This window comes from Mauremys reevesii, linkage group 12 (genome assembly GCF_016161935.1).
Source record: "Mauremys reevesii isolate NIE-2019 linkage group 12, ASM1616193v1, whole genome shotgun sequence".
NCBI classification, from domain to species: Eukaryota; Metazoa; Chordata; order Testudines; family Geoemydidae; genus Mauremys; species Mauremys reevesii.
Genome location: NC_052634.1, coordinates 31,920,717 through 31,936,523, shown reverse-complemented (window position 1 = coordinate 31,936,523; position 15,807 = coordinate 31,920,717). Strand labels below are relative to the sequence as shown.

Below are 15,807 nucleotides of genomic sequence, written 5' to 3'. Positions count from 1 at the left end.
GGTAGTTGGGGGCAGTAACTGGGAAACCGGGGTCCGGGCAGCCCCCACGGGGGACACGTGCCGCCCCCGCCCTGGCAGAGAACCGGCATCTCACCCCCCCCCCCCCGCCAGGGGCAGCCACGTGCTGGGGACTGACCCGGGGCAACAATTTCCCACCCGGACAAGGACAAATCGCTGCAGGTAACACGGGGGGGGGGACCCCCCATGGGAGAGATTTTAAATGGACATTGGAGACTCATGGAGAGACCGGGGGGGGGACAGGGGAGCCGAGAGCGCGGATCGGGGGGGGGCGAATCTCCCCGGATGTGCCAGCCCGAGCGAGACCCCGAGAGAGAAACGGGGCAGAACCGGAGAGACTCTGTGCCGGGGGGGGCGAGAGGCGCCAACAGGGACAGGAGCCAATTAACCCCCCGCCCCCGCCCCCCGGGGTCTCTCACTCACCGGCTCACACGGAGGCGGCAGCAGCAGCTTTATTCTCCCGCCCGCAGCGGGGCTCGCACGGAGCATGCGCAGTTCCAGCTGCTGACCCCCTCCCTTACCCGGGCTGGGGAGGGCGGGAGCGCCCCCGGGGCAGGCTGGGAGATGTAGTTCCTGACTCTCCCTGGACCGGAAGTGACGTCGCGAGGGAGCCGGAACGGGAGTGCGCACGCGCTGCGGTTCTGTCTGGCTCGTGCGGGGCCGGAGAAGGTTTGTGCCGTTGGGGCTCTGGGCATGCGCACATCGCGGCGGGAGAGACCTTCATTAACCCCCCCCGCGCCCGGCCCCTCCGTGGGAACGGGGGGGGGGGGGGGAGCCGGTGCCCCCGGGGAGCGGGGAGAGAAAGGGGGGGGGGCTGAGACCCCCTCGGATTTACCGCTGCCCCCCCCGTGGGGACACCCCGCCCGCCCCGCCCCCTTTCTCGCTAGAGCCACGAGCAGCCCCCAGGGTGACCCCCCTCCCCCACCCCTGAGAAGTTCCCTGCCCCCCCCCCGATTGTGCCCCCGTTTATCTCCCCTTCGCCAGTGTCCAGCTCTCCCTGGGGCTGGGGGGGCTCTGGGGGTGTCTGGGCCCTGGCCAGGGGCTCTGGGGACTGGGGGCCAGGGAAGATCTGGCAGGACCCTGGCTGGGGCTGTGGCGGTGGCTGGGGCCCCGGCTGTGGGGTCTGGGCTCTGGGGGGTGTTGAAGGGCCTTAATGGAGAGAAAAGATTGGGTATTAAAGCAGAGAAAGGAATAACAAGCCCCAATGGCTAGAAGGTGAAAAGAGAAAAATTCATATTACAACTAAGGCACAAATATTCAACAGCGAAGATGATTCACCACAGGAACAAGCTACCAAGGAAAGTGGTGGATTTGCCATCTCCTGATGTCATTTAATGAAGACTAGATGCCTTTCTGGAATGTGTTTGCCCCAAAAGTAGCTCTTGTGTCATTCAGGAGGCCTGTGATATGCAGGGGGTCAGATTAGATGCTCTAATGGTCTTTTCTGGCCATAAAGTTGACTAATTTCTGAAAAACTGAGTGTAGCATTGGGAGCAGCGTCTGATGTTTCCCTGTCTAGCCAGCTTGCTGCCTAGAACGAACGCTCCTTGAGTGGGGTGATCCACAGGGAGTAGCTCAAACCCCCAAAGTGCCTGGGCAGGGGCAGGACATTAGCACAGCAAGGGAGGGGTGTGGCAGTGACATCACAAAGGCCTTTTGCAGGACCTCAGACTATTGGTCAAAGGTGGTGGGGAGGTGGTGACCTCACAGAGAGATGCTGACATCAGCCAGGCAGGACAGGAGCGAGGGGCCAGGGAAACCTCAGAGACCCCTGTGGCTTTGCTTCAGCAAGTCTCCTTCTCCAGGTCTCTCTTTCAGGACAGAGAGAGTATTCGGGTTCACGGACGTGAGCGCCAGGAGGAACCGCTTTCGAGTTTTCTCCTTCCCTTTTAGGGAGTTTACTAGAGACCAGCCGTCCCTGTTTAGAAGGTAAGAGCCTCCTTGAGGTTTGAAACCTGTTCAGTTTGATCCATCTGGTGATGAAATCTAAGCCTGGAAAACACGAGCTTAAGGAGGCAGAATTTTATTCCGCACCAGGGATTTTGTCCCCTAGAATTACTGGAGACATTAGGGTTTATCCTTTGTGTTTCACCTTTTCCTCCATCCCTTCCTCCTTTCTCTTCTCTTGCTTCTTTTGTCCTTTCACCTGTTTCCCTCCCAACACCAAGAGCGGGGTGTGTGTATGTGTTGCGGGGGAGTGTTTGGCAGCTCCCACTGTGGGAGCTCCACCCAAAAATGTGGGGCTGAAATAGTGCTTGGGCAGTGATCCCCACCAGTGACCTGAACCATCCTTTAGGCTCCCTGCTGAGAACCGTCAGCTTCCCGTCCTCAGTCTCTACCCTGATTGGCTCAGCAGGGGGTTATTGACAGGGAGGAGACTCAGGTCCTTGTTGTTCTCTTTTAAGACCAAGGAAATAAGTCAGAACCAGTCATATGTTTGAATTTTGCTGCTTCTCTGCATTAATGGTCTCTGAGCAGGTCATGATTCTCTCTAACATTGCAGTTCTCCTCAAATACTTGCTGAATAATTACTGTGCACTGTTGGTCTGGAGCTCATCTGAGAGCACTTTATTCAGGTCATTCAATGGATGAAATTCAAGATCCGATGGTTAGTTTGAAAATCAGGGGTCTTGGGTCCTATTCCCAGCTCTGCCACTGGCTGGCCGTGTGACCTAAGACAAGTCAATTCTCCTGTCTCAGCCTGAGCTTCTCGCTCTTCCAAGTAGGGATAATAATGATCCGCTCCTACCTACCTTACGGTATGTGGAGGCAGGGCTGGCTCTAGGTTTTTTGCCTCCCCAAGCAAAAAAAAAAAATTTGTCTGCCCTCCCATCCCCCTGCTGCCCAAGCCCTGGGTTCTCCCCTCCCTACACCTGCACCCACTGCCTCCCCAGCTCTGGGCCTCCCACCACTTTCACTCCCCTGCCAACCCAGCCCTGGGCTCTCCCCCACACACACCCTGTGCTGCCCCAGCTCTCGACTCTCCCCTTCCCCCCTATCAGTGCTCCCCCTGTTCCGGCTCCTCTTGGATCTCCTATTACGTTTTTCGTTGCACTTTTCCCCTCACCTGTTTGTCTATGCACTCCCTATCCGTGGCCCCACGAAGTCGCGGGATCTCCTTGTCAACCTCCTCTTAGTCCTGGCCAAACTGGCCATCTATAAAACCAGGGAGAGGAGGTTGGCCGATGGGATTTCCTGCGACTGTGGGGCCTATTTCCGCTCCTCCGTCCGTTCACGCATCCGGGCGGAGTTCCTCTGGGCGGCGTCCACTGGCTCCCTTGACGCCTTCGAGGAGCAGTGGGCGTTGTCCGGGGTTCTCTGCTCGGTGTCCCCTTCTGGTTCCCTTCGTTTAGCCCTGTGACCTCACTCCCGCTCCTGTTTTTTTCATTAGTTGTCCCACGTACTTAGTTAGTGTCCCGGACCTGTGGATCCTCTCCTTAGGCTGGGGGGAGGTCCTTTAGCAGTGGGTGGGCTTCGCCCGCCCACTTCCTGGATACTAATAGGACCAGTGCTCCCCCACCCACACACCCCCTGCTGCCCCAGCCCTGGGTTCCTCCCCGCACTTGCACCTTCTTCCACCCCAGCCCTGGGTCACTGGTAACTTGCTCCCAGGTTAATAAAATAGAAAAAAGAGAGGATTGAATGTGTAACGGGGAGTTTGGTAAATCTTGGTTATTTTATTTTTTCAACAGGCTCCTGTCCACCTCCAGTAGAATTTTCAGTCCCAATGGCAACTTACTTACCAAATGTAATACAGACTAGTCCATGCTTCCCAAGTGGATGTGGTTCTTGTCCTTCTGCACATTGTAGCCCGTGGAGGCCAAGGACCTGCAAATGTGTCTTCATGTGCCTTTGTTTCATTGATGAAAACATAAACTAGACTCTTAGAGGATTGGAACTGATTTCAGCTGGGGGACATATTTGCTAGATTTTTATGCATTTGCACAGGAAAATGTTGAGTGTTTCCATTCATCCCTAGTCAGTGGAGCTCCTGAACATAATGGATATGCAATTACTTTTTGTTCAAGGACCAGGCTTTTAAGGGGGCACTTGGATTTGAACCAAGGCCCGTTTGATCTGCAGTCAAACACTCTACCACTGAGCTATACCCCCTGACAATTACATTGGCAAGTCAGTGATCTTAAGTATCTTGAAACCTGAGAGTGGAGTTTGTTTCTTCCACACCAGTGTTGCTGTCTGTGCATTCCAGAGCTATGGGGTGAGTGGGAAATGCCCACAACTAGCTTGTCAGTATCAAGAAAGGAGCAGCCGACATCAGGACCAACGAGACGTGTTGGTGGCGCATCAGGAAGAATCCACACTCCCAGAGACTTCTCGGCGAGGGCACGGTACACAATGGGGGCTACCTACCCGCCACGTCCCATCAAGGGTCTTTCTAGTCCCACTTCAGTGTTACCCAATTTCTAATCAGGCTTTGGCCCAGATTCCCTCCCTGAGTGGCACCAGCACATACCTGAGCCCCCTGCTAGTGTTAAATCTGCCTTGAGCTGGGACCCAGCTTGGCAAAGAGCCTGCAGCCCCCTCTATGCTGGAGGAGTGAGAGCAGCCCTGGCACTGGGCAGGGCAGCCCTGAGGGAATGACCCCAATGTGCCCGTGAGGCACTGATCCAGAACCTCTGCCAGGCAGCTGGTGCGGCTCGGGCGTCTCTAGTCTCCAGAGAGGATTCAAAGCTTCTCTGCTCCAGGGGAACCCTGGGGAGGGAGGCAGGGCTCCTGCAGGATAAATCTTCCTGCCGGCAGAGCCCGGTCCTCCTCATGGGCACAGGGCGTTGCACACGGCACCCACCACATGCACACACCCCTTTGTGAGGAGAATCAGCTCTGGGATATTGGGGTCAACCCCCCCCTTCTCCCTGCAAACCTTCTCCTGGCTTCAGTGAGGGAATGGGGGCGTGAGGGGCTAGTGTGGTAACAGCAGCAGCGTGGCCGTGGGGCTCGGCCGGTGGCTGGGGCCAGTCACCTGAGCATGAACCCAGCCGACCCCAGGAGATGGACCCGGGTCACCAGCCCAACCCACCACGCGGCTGCTGCCGCTGCCCGCGCGAGCTCCCACAGACCACGCTGGGGAGAGCCCCCAGCTGCAGGGGAGACGCCCCTGAGTGCCTGGCAGGGCCCAGCTCCTGGCTGACCTGCACTGCTGGGGGTCAGGGGGCTGGGTGACAGGGAGGCGTTGGCTCTGGGGTGGGACTGTCACTTCCCCCCCCTGCCAAGCCAACAGGATCACAGCAAACGAAACCAGCTTGGCCAGCAGGGGAAGAGTTCAGTCCAGGGCCTGGTGCATTCTGGGAGCAGGGGCGGTGCAGAGAAAGGGCAGATAGGGGGCAGCTCTGAACACTCCACGCAGAACTGCCTGTCCTGTCCCGCAGCCCCTGGTACAGGGGGCTTTTAGCCATAGTTATAATCAGGCCAATAAATTGAAACAAACCCCTGTTAAATCATTGCTCAGCCCGAGTCCTTCACCCACATTCCTTAGGGCATTGGGTGTTTCATTTCCTGCCTCAATTTCACACAGACACACAATTTCCTTTGCACAGATCCGTGAACAGCAAAACCTCCCTGTGTCTCTGGTCTGAGCCAGGGCATTCGACTCCAGTGAACCCTTCTCTCCTGCAATGGCGATGGTCAGACAGAGGGGACGTGGCCCCTGCATCCCTGGCAGGGAGATATTGGCTCCGCTCTTTCTTTCTGCTGCTGTTGTTAGTCCATGAAACATCAAGGGTGGAATGCAAGGCTGAGTTCACGCGCCAGCCCCCTGAAAAAATTTCAGTGCCCCAGAGAAATCCTGCCTCCTGCTATTGGAATGATGTGCTGGAGATTTGAATGGGAAAGGGACTGTCTGAATTGTCAGAGTGGGGAATGAACAACAATCTACAGCAATGTCGTTCACACAAACACACTCTCATCCTGCTCTAGCCGGAAGGGAAATGGGCAGGAATTCTCGCTGTTCACCCAAGGACACACTTACACTGATGTGCAGCCATGAGTGTGCTGGGGAAGCTGGTCTGAGCAATTTGAAGTGACAATTCAGTGAGAACAGAATCATCATGTAGTAGCACAGCTGTGTATTAAGTAGTTGTGGCCGAGTGGTTAAGGCGATGGACTAGAAATCCATTGGGGTCTCCTGCGCAGGTTCAAATCCTGCCAGCTACGCAAGCACTGCACTTTTGTTATTATTACTGTAGACTTAGTGCCTGAGCATCCACAGTGCAAACTGAAGCCAGATCTACTTTCACTCTGTTGACACTTATAATGCTGCTGTGGCACTGCTATAGCACTTTGGAGTGGACAGTGACTGGAGGGTTTTACCATCTCTGTAATAGCTGCATTGACAGAACAATTCTTCCTTTCCTTTAGCACTATCTAACCCGGGCTTAGGTCACCTTAACTATATGGGTTTGGGGGGAGGGGGGATTCACACCCTGAGAGACGTCGCTCTGCCAGTTCAGTGCCCACTGTACACCAGCCCTTAGATCCCTCTTGGTATTTCAATGCAGGCACTGACCTGTGAGAGTAAAACATCAGCTCACAAACACAGAGACTGAATTCCCCACATTTAATCTCGCTGCACTTTCCAGAAAGTCACAAAATTCAATTCACACTTGCTAGGAGAGAGAAAAAATAAGTGACACTAAGTTTTTGGCTTGGTTAAATAAAATTAAATATTTAATTAATATAGTAAAAATATGTCCTGATTCTTCTAACTAACACCACAGCATGAAATAAGAACAGAGACAAATCTTGTCAGTGATGACGAGTGAAGTTTTGCAAATGATCTTCCCATTATTAATTTCCACGCCGCCCCCATTGGAGGTTTGGGCACCTCCAGTATCACTGCTCTGCGTTCACCTTCCCCTAGAATTGTTCTCAGACAGCCCCAAATTTGGAAAATTGTGCAGGTCAGAATGTGAATAGTGACCCCGGCTCCTTCCTGCACCTGCTCTACATTGCTCCACAGCAGCTTTTCCCCCTGCAGAGATACCCCAGCACAGCAGTGCAGCCGCCCAGGGTTCAGCAGGCACAGGGGCTGGTGGAGGAGAAAGGATTGTAGATTCTCGCCTGCACTCTGGAGAGGAAGTAATAATTGGAGGGGCATTTTTGACTCCTCCTCTCCTCAGGGTCCCCTGGGCTAGAATTCTACCTTCCACAGGGCCAAATGAGGGGGTGATGCCACTTGGTTAATGAAAACCAGCCCTCCAGGTGAGGCTTGAACTCACAACCTCAGCATAGCTCCTCTCAGCACTGCCCTATAAGTACTGTGCACTAACGAATTGTGCCACTGGAATACCTGTTAATTATGATTTTCTGAGACCCCCTAGGTTGATAAAGCCAAGGCGTGACCCCAAAACATTCTCAGTGGAGTTGAGAGCAGGTAGCGACAAGTGTTGTACTTGGTGGGGTGGATCCTTCTTAAGGGTTCCAGGCACCATTTGACTCATTTGTTCTTCCCTGTGTAATAACAGAGCTGGTTAAGACTCAATGGAGAGTCTTGCTGCAGCCCAACAGATCTGAAATCACTGAGAACCAGCTCTAAGCATTAGTCCTGCTTTGGGACAGTGTCTCTCATGCAAGAAACTGCCCAGTCTGCGCTAGCAGTGAGGCTCCCTCACTAACAGCTGAAATCAGGGAGAGCTGTGTGAAGTGCAGGGACCCGGGGTGCCTGGACAGGGGGGAACAACACCCCAGGGCTTTTAAAAATGGGAGAGCTCTGCCTTGCCACTTTGTAATGACCGTAAGGGCGAGTGAGGGTGGGGAGGGGACGGAGAGCAGTGAGCGGGAAGTGGGGTCTGGGGGGAAGAGGCAGCACAGGAGCGGGGCCTTGGGGAGAAGGGGTGGGGCAGGGGCGTGGAGTTGAGTAGAAGGGATGGGGCTACTGTTCGGGCTCTGGTGGCTGCTACTTTTAGGGAGCCTGTTCAGCTCCTGGTGGGACCACAAGACGTCCCAGAGCAGAGAGGGTGGCCAGCAGAGCGGTGACAGGGGGGAACGGCAAGCGGCCGGCAATGTGGCCAGACAGCGGAGGGAGAAAGGGGCTTTCCCCCCAGGAGGTGAGAGGTGAACTCTGGGTTTTCACTGACCCAGGGCAGCAGCTGTGGGTGAGGTGCAGTGAAGGGAGGGGCACATCCACAGAGCTTCTGGGGTCTGGATTTAGGAGCCTGAGGCAAAAGGCCACTGCCCAGCACACTGTGTTAGGGGGGGTGTTTTGCTCTTAGTGTTGTGTTATGAATCCTGATTGTGGTGTTTTCCCAAGTTAATACAAGGTGATTTTCCTCCTTTTTATTAAAGTTTCTTTTCTACACTCAGTGCGTGTGAGTGGGGAAAGTATCGCCTCTTAGAGGCACCCAGTGGCCAGGGTTAGTTTCCCCAGGTTACTGGGTGGGGGCTTAGGCAGATTGTGTGTTGTATTGTTGAAGAGAAGCCCCAAGCACCCAAACAGGGAATTGTAACTTCAACCTTCAGAGTAAGAGCCAGAGGTGCTGCCAGCTGAGCTAGCCAGGCCACTGAAAAGTATTTACTGCTTCCACCACAACCACATTCACATCTATGATCAAAAGGAAAAAACCCCACCCCAGAGTACGCTGGGCCGTGTCCTTCGCCTCAGTTTCTCACCTTGCGGTGTGACAGGCCAATACAATGTTCCTTTAACAGACCCCTCCGCTCTCCTTCCCCAACCCCCACTCCCCTTGGGCAGCAAAGCCCCAGAGGTGGAGGAGGGAAGGGAAGGCATCAAGAGAAACCTCAGCTTCTGCTGCCGACACTCCCTCAACTGGCTCTCGGTTTGCCCTGTTCACTCTGCGTCGCTGCCGCTCCACAGCATTGTCCTTCACCCTGCTGCTGAGAGCTCCTGTGTCGCCACTTCCCCTGCTGCCACCTGCCTGTCTCCTGCAGCCTCTGCGCCGCCACCTAGTGGGGGAACCTTGATACAAGTGCAGCCTGGGCAGCCTCTGTCATTGCAACACCATGGGCAGGGCGAGAACCGCCAGCTGGGGGGACACTAACGCCCTCTCCCGCCCCTTCCACCTGAGGCCCCGCCCCTTCTGCAAACCCCACTGGAGCCCAGAGCCCCCCCACCGCAGCAGCCAGCTCCTGCCCGAGGCTAGTGCCCCAGCCCCATCATGCCCCCAGCCTCCCTCCCAGCCCCAGAGTGGGTAGCATGGCCCCAGCCACCCCAGAACCAGAGCTCCAGGAGGGCTGGTTACATGGCCCTGACTCGACCTGCTATTGACTCGCGTGGCTCTGCGCGGCCGTCAGCCGGGGCGGGGTGGGCCAGGCTGCGGACGTGACTCAGGCTTGGGCCGCATGGCCGTGCTTTCCTGACGAGGCATGAGGCAGGCCAAGAGCTTTGCACAGCGTACAGGGAAGTGGGAGGAAGGCGTCTTCGGGCCAGCGTGTCTCCTCCGCTTCTCCCTTGCCGCTTGGGCAGAAGTGGGAAAGGAGAGAAACATACACAACTGAAGATTCTGCACTTGGATTAAGCCCGAGTCCCTGACCTGCAGACTCACAGCTCTGCCGGTGCCCCTTACTCCCGACCCGCAGCCCCTGCTATCCCAGTCCTGACCTCCAGACTCACAGCTTTGCTGGTGCCCCTCACTCCTGACCCGTAGCCCCCTGGGCTCCCTCCAGCTCTGCCGGTGCCCCTCACTCCCGGCCCGCAGCCCCTGCTACCCCAGTCCTGACCTCCAGACTCACAGCTCTGCCGGTGCCCCTCACTCCCGACCCGCAGCCCCTGCTATCCCAGTCCTGACCTCAAGACTCACAGCTCTGTGGGTGCCCCTCACTCCCGACCTGCAGCCCCTGCTATCCCAGTCCTGACCTCCAGAATCACAGCTCTGCTGGTGCCCCTCACTCCCGACCTGCAGCCCCTGCTATCCCAGTCCTGACCTCCAGCCTCAGCTCTGCGGGTGCCCCTCACTCCCGACCCGCAGCCCCTGCTATCCCAGTCCTGACCTGCAGAATCACAGCTCTGCCGGTGCCACTCACTCCCAACCTGCAGCCTCTGATATCCCAGTCCTGACCTGCAGAATCACAGCTCTGCCGGTGCCCCTCACTCCCGACCCGCAGCCCCTGCTATCCCAGTCCTGACCTCAAGACTCTGCTAATGCCCCTCACTCCCGACCCGCAGCCCCTGCTATCCCAGTCCTGACCTGCTGTGATGGAGTAGGGGCTGTCTGTGTGGGGGTTGGGAGAGCCAGGGAGGATTTTAGGTGAGGGACAGGTATTCAGCCTGTACCATGAGCTAGGCGGGGGGAGGGGAGGTCAACACCTTTGCCCAGGGAGCTAGACAAAGCCAGGGAGCCGGCTGGAAGGGGTTGGGTCAGTTTCGATTTGGGGCTTGGGGGGAGAGTTCAGGGAATCCTATGCTGGGATCCCTGCACCCTGAACCCCAGAAGGACTCGATTGAGGGGTCCTGGTTGTGCTGTAGCCTGTATTCCTGTTGTCCAATAAACCTTCTGTTTTACTGGCTGGCTGAGAGTCACTGTGAGTCCCAGGAAGAGGGGTGCAGAGTCGGACTCCCCCACACTCTGTTACAACTGGTGGCAGCGGCGGGACCTACTGCACCCCGTGGACGGTGCTTCCTGCAGTAAGTGACTGGGGACCAGCAAAATGAAGGGGGAACTGATGGGGACCAGGTGGGCTGAAGAGACAGAGAGAGACAGTTTCAGGAGGCGATTAACACCTGGGAGTGTGTGACCAGAGAGGAGGACTTTGCAGTAACAGGGTCCCCCGGGGGGATCGCAGGAGCAGTCCCAGGGGCGGAGGAGTCTGCAGCTCGATCCTGGCAGAGAGGTGGTGACCTGATGAAGGGCTGGTGCACGAGGGGTCTCCCTGGAACCGGTGGGAAGCTGAGAGCACAGGCCGGCGAGTGGCCAGCAGGAAGATGTATGCTAAGCACCTTAAGAGCGACCTGGTGGAGCTGAGCAGGCAGAGGGGGCTGCACATTGGGAGGTCCACCAAAGACCAGCTAATTGCCCAGCTGGAGGAGAAGGATCGCTTGGGTGAACCGAGCCCTGTCCCAGAGGGAAGCCACCCAGTGGACACAGTGTGGGCCCCGGGGCCTGACATGGCTGGGAGGGGCCAGACTGCTGCCGAGGACACCCCGAGACCCTGCCCACCTATACCTAGGGGAGGGGTTGGGGGAAGCCCAGCGAATACCGAGGGCACCTGGACCCTGGCGGCCAGCAGGGGATCGTCCCGGCGGAGCTCCCCGTCCCTGGAACAGATGTGGCTGGAATATGACAGGGAGGCACTCGAGTTAAGGAGGCAAGAACTGAGGGAGCGGGAGAACCAGCGTAAACACGAGGAGAACCAGCGCCAGCGTGAGCTGGCACTGGCCCAGCTGAGAAGCAGCGGGGCCCCGGCTGCGGTGAGTGAGGGGGGACCGAAGCCTACAAAGAGCTTTGATAAAAGCTTCCTGGCCCGGCGTAAGGAGGGGGAGGAGATAGATACCTTCCTGACGGCCTTTGAGAATGCCTGCAAGCTGCACCGGGTTGACCCTGCAGACAGGATCCCGTTTCTCACCCCCTTACTGGACTCCACCGCCGTGGAGGTGTACAGCTGAATGAAAGGGGCGGAGGCAGGGGACTACGAACTGTTCAAACAGGCCCTGCTCCGTGAGTTTGGGCTGACTCCTGAGATGTACCAGAAAAGGTTCTGGAGTCAGCGTAAAACCCGTGAGGTCACATACCTACAACTGGTCAACTGGGCGCAGGGGTATGCCCGCAAGTGGACAGCCGGGGCCCAAACTAAAGAGGACCTGCTTGACCTATTCATACTGGAGCACCTGTATGAGCAGTGCCTGTCTGACCTGAGGCTGTGGTTGATGGACCAGATGCCGGAGAACCCGCAGCACGCAGGCCAGCTGGCCGACCAATTTGTGGACAGTCGGGCAGGGGATAACAGGGAGGAGTCTCGAGGGAGCAGGCCTGCCTCAACGCAGAGAGAAAGTCACCATGGGACCTCCCAGCGGGGGCCTATGGAGAACCCCCACCAAAGGGGAACATCCAGCATCAGGTCCATCCGACCCACTCGAGGGGACCCACGAGACATGGGCTGCTATCACTGTGGCCAATGAGGCCACATACGGGCCCAGTGCCCCAAGCTCAGGGACAGACCGAGCAGACCCAACCCGCAGAGGGTTGACTGGGTAAAGACCCAATCAGATGAGGGGCAACATTCCCAGGAAAGGGGGGCTGGCCGCGTACCACCTGGGAAGGAGGGAGGAGGGCCCCAGGTCTGCTCCTCTGGGGGGCTGGATGCTCCAGTCTCCGGGTTTTTGGGTTACAGGGTGGGCACGGGGCTGCCCCTCCGGAAAGAGTGCCTTGTTCCCCTGGAGGTGGATGGGAGGAAGGTCACTGGGTACTGGGACACGGGCGCAGAGGTGACGCTGTCCCGGCCCGAGGTGGTGGCCCCAGATCGGATGGTGCCCGACACCTACCTGACCGTGAGGGGTGTGAGTGGTACCCCATTCAAGGTGCCCGTGGTGAGGGTGCACCTGAAGTGGGGGGCCAAGGAGGGCCCCAAGGATGTGGGGGTACACCCACATTTGCCCACGGAGGTGTTAATGGGGGGGACCTCGAGGACTGGCCAAGCAACGCCCGGGTGCCCTGGTCGTGACCCGTAGTCAGAGTCGGCGCAGGGCACTGCGCCTGACAACGGGGAAGGTACTCTGCCCGAGGTGCCGGACCCTAACCTGGTGGGGAGGGAACGCTCAGGGACACGACCCAGAGAGGCTGCTACCTCAGTCCCAGCTGGTGAGAGAGAGCAGGTCCCCATCCCTGTCCCAGCTGCCGAGTTCCAGGCCAAGTTGCAGAAGGATCCCTCCTTGCGGAAGCTCAGGGACCGGGCTAACCTCAGTGCAGTACAGACCATGAGGAGAGGTTGCAAGGAGAGGTTCCTGTGGGAGAAGGGGTTCCTGTACCGAGAATGGTCTCCCCCCGGGGAAGTGGAGTCATGGGGGAACAGGAGGCAGCTGGTGGTTCCCCAGAAGTTTTGCCACAAGCTCCTGTACCTGGCCCATGACATTCCCCTCGCAGGGCACCAGGGAATCCGGCGCACCAGGCAGAGGCTGCTACAGAACTTTTACTGGCCTGGGGTCTTTACCCATGTTCGACAGTACTGCCAATCCTGTGACCCCTGCCAGAGGGTGGGGAAGGCCCAGGACAAGGGGAAAGCAGCTTTGAGGCCTTTGCCCATCAGAGAAGAACCTTTCCAGAAGGTGGCCATGGACTTAGTGGGACCTCTCAACAAGGCGACCCGGTCGGGGAAGAAATACATCCTGGTGGTGGTAGATTTCGCCACTCGCTACCCTGAGGCGGTGGCCTGGTCCTCTATCGAAGCAGACACCGTGGCAGATGCGCTGCTGACCATTTTCAGCTGGGTGGGGTTCACCAAGGAAGTCTTAACGGACCAGGGGTCCAACTTCATGTCGAGCCTGCTCCAGACCCTGTGGGAGAAATGTGGGGTCCGGCACAACTGGGCCTCAGCGTATCACCCCCAGACCAACGGGCTGGTGGAGAGGTTAAATGGGACGCTAAAGATGATGCTAAAAACATTTAGGAACCAGCACCCACAGGACTGGGACAAGTACTTACCTCACCTGCTGTTCGCGTACAGGGAGGTACCCCAGGAATCTACCGGGTTCTCGCCTTTTGAACTGTTATATGGGAGGCGGGTAAGGGGGCCCCTGGACCTGATGAGAGACGAATGGGAGGGGAAGGCTGCCCGATGGCGAGTCAGTGGTGGAGTATGTCCTGACCTTCTGGGAAAGACTTGCCAAGCTCATGGGCCTGGCCAGGGAGAATCTGGCCCGAGCCCAGAGGAAGCAGAAGGTCTGGTACGACCGCACGGCGCGGGCCCGCGCCTTCGTCACTGGGGGACAAGTGATGGTTCTCATCCCCGTGAGGAAAAACAAACTCCAGGCTGCCTGGGAAGGGCCCTTCAAGGTTATCAAGCAACTAAATGAGGTAAACTATGTGGTGGAGCTGTCTAACCGGGCTCATCACCGCCGGGTGTACCATGTGAATATGATGAAGCCATACTATGACAGGGGGAATGTGGTGTTGGCCGTGTGTGGACATTGGGAGGAGCCGGGAGATGACCCTTTAGTGGATCTATTCCCGGGGACAAAGGCTGGTTCCCCCCTGGAGGCGATTCCCCTCTCTGATCAGCTGACCCTGGCCCAGCAGGCTGAGATCACAGGGGTGCTGCATCTGTACCGACAGCTGTTTTCCAACCAGCCCGGGCGCACTAATTTGACTGTCCACCAGGTGGAGACCGGGTCACACCCCCCCCCCCCCCCCATACGACGCTCCCCTTTTCGGGTCATAGGAAAAACTGCCCAGGACCTAGAAAGAGAGGTCAGGGACATGCTGGCTTTGGGGGTGATCCAGCCATCTTCCAGCCCTTGGGCCTAGCCGCTGGTCCTGGTCCTCAAAAGGGATAGGTCGATCCGGTTCTGTGTGGACTATCGAAAGCTCAATGCCATCACTGTATCTGATGCCAACCCCATGCCCAGGCCTGACGAGCTCCTAGACAAGCTGGGAGGCGCTCGGTACCTCACCACCATGGATCTTACAAAGGGCTACTGGCAAATGCCGCTGGACGCAGATGTCAGGCTGAAATTGGCCTTTATCACCTCTCTGGGGCTCTACGAGTTTCTGACCCTGCCCTTCGGCCTCAAGGGAGCGCCGGCCACCTTCCAGCGTCTGGTGGATCAGCAACTGAGGGGGATGGAGAGTTTTGCCGTGGCGTATATTGACGACATCTGCGTCTTCAGCCAGACCTGGGAGGACCACGTGTCCCAGGTTAAACAAGTGCTGAACCAACTCCGAGAGGCTGGGCTAACCGCAAAGGCTGAGAAGTGCAAGGTGGGGATGGCTGAAGTATCTTACCTGGGCCATCGGGTGGGGAGCGGCTGCCTAAAGCCGGAACCAGCCAAGGTGGAGGTGATCAGAGACTGGCCCGCTCCCCAAACCAAGAAGCAGGTCCAGGCCTTTATTGGGATGGCGGGGTACTATCGAAGGTTCGTGCCCCACTTTACCGCCATAGCTGCCCCCATCACTGAGCTGTGCAAGAAGGGGAAGCCAGACAAGGTGGTCTGGACCGAGGAGTGCCAGCAGGCTCTCTAGGCGCTGAAGGAGGCTCTGCTCAGTGGCCCAGTTCTGGCAAATTCAGACTTTGACAAGCCCTTTATGGTGTTCACTGACGCCTCAGACACGGGGCTGGGGATGGTGTTGATGCAGGAGGATGAAAAGGGGGAGAGACACCCCATCGTGTAACTGAGCAAGAAGTTGCTATCCCGGGAGCAGAACTACGCGGCCATCGAGAAGGAATGCCTGGCCATGGTGTGGGCCCTTAAGAAACTGGAGCCATATCTCTTTGGGCACCACTTCACCGAGTACACAGACCACTCTCTCCTGACCTGGCTGCACCAGCTGAAAGGAGCTAACGCCAAGCTCCTGAGGTGGAGCCTGCTCCTGCAGGACTACGACATGGACATGGTCCACGTGAAGGGAAGTGCCAACCTGATAGCAGACGCGCTGTCCCGGAGAGGGGGCCCTGAACTTCCCCGGGTCACTGGACAGAGTGACCCCACTCAGTTCAGTCTCAAAAGGGGGAGAGATGTGATGGAGTAGGGGCTGTCTGTGTGGGGGTTGGGGGAGACGGGGAGGACGTTAGGTGAGGGACAGGTATTCAGCCTGTAGCCTGAGCTAGGCAGGGGGGAGGGGAGGTCAACATCTCTGCCAGGGGAGCTAGACAAAGGAGAGAGCCGAG

At 57.5% G+C, this 15,807-nt stretch overlaps 2 non-coding genes and 1 pseudogene across 2 annotated transcripts; 1 reads left to right on the top strand and 2 right to left on the bottom strand.

Moving 5' to 3' along the window:
* LOC120375680 overlaps nucleotides 1-15,807 on the bottom strand; it is a 1,085,709-nt pseudogene that overhangs the window by 947,914 nt on the left and 121,988 nt on the right.
* TRNAC-GCA lies at nucleotides 4,060-4,131 on the bottom strand. The gene has a single exon. It is a non-coding gene; the product is annotated as a tRNA-Cys (tRNA).
* Nucleotides 6,109-6,189, top strand: TRNAS-AGA. The gene has a single exon. It is a non-coding gene; the product is annotated as a tRNA-Ser (tRNA).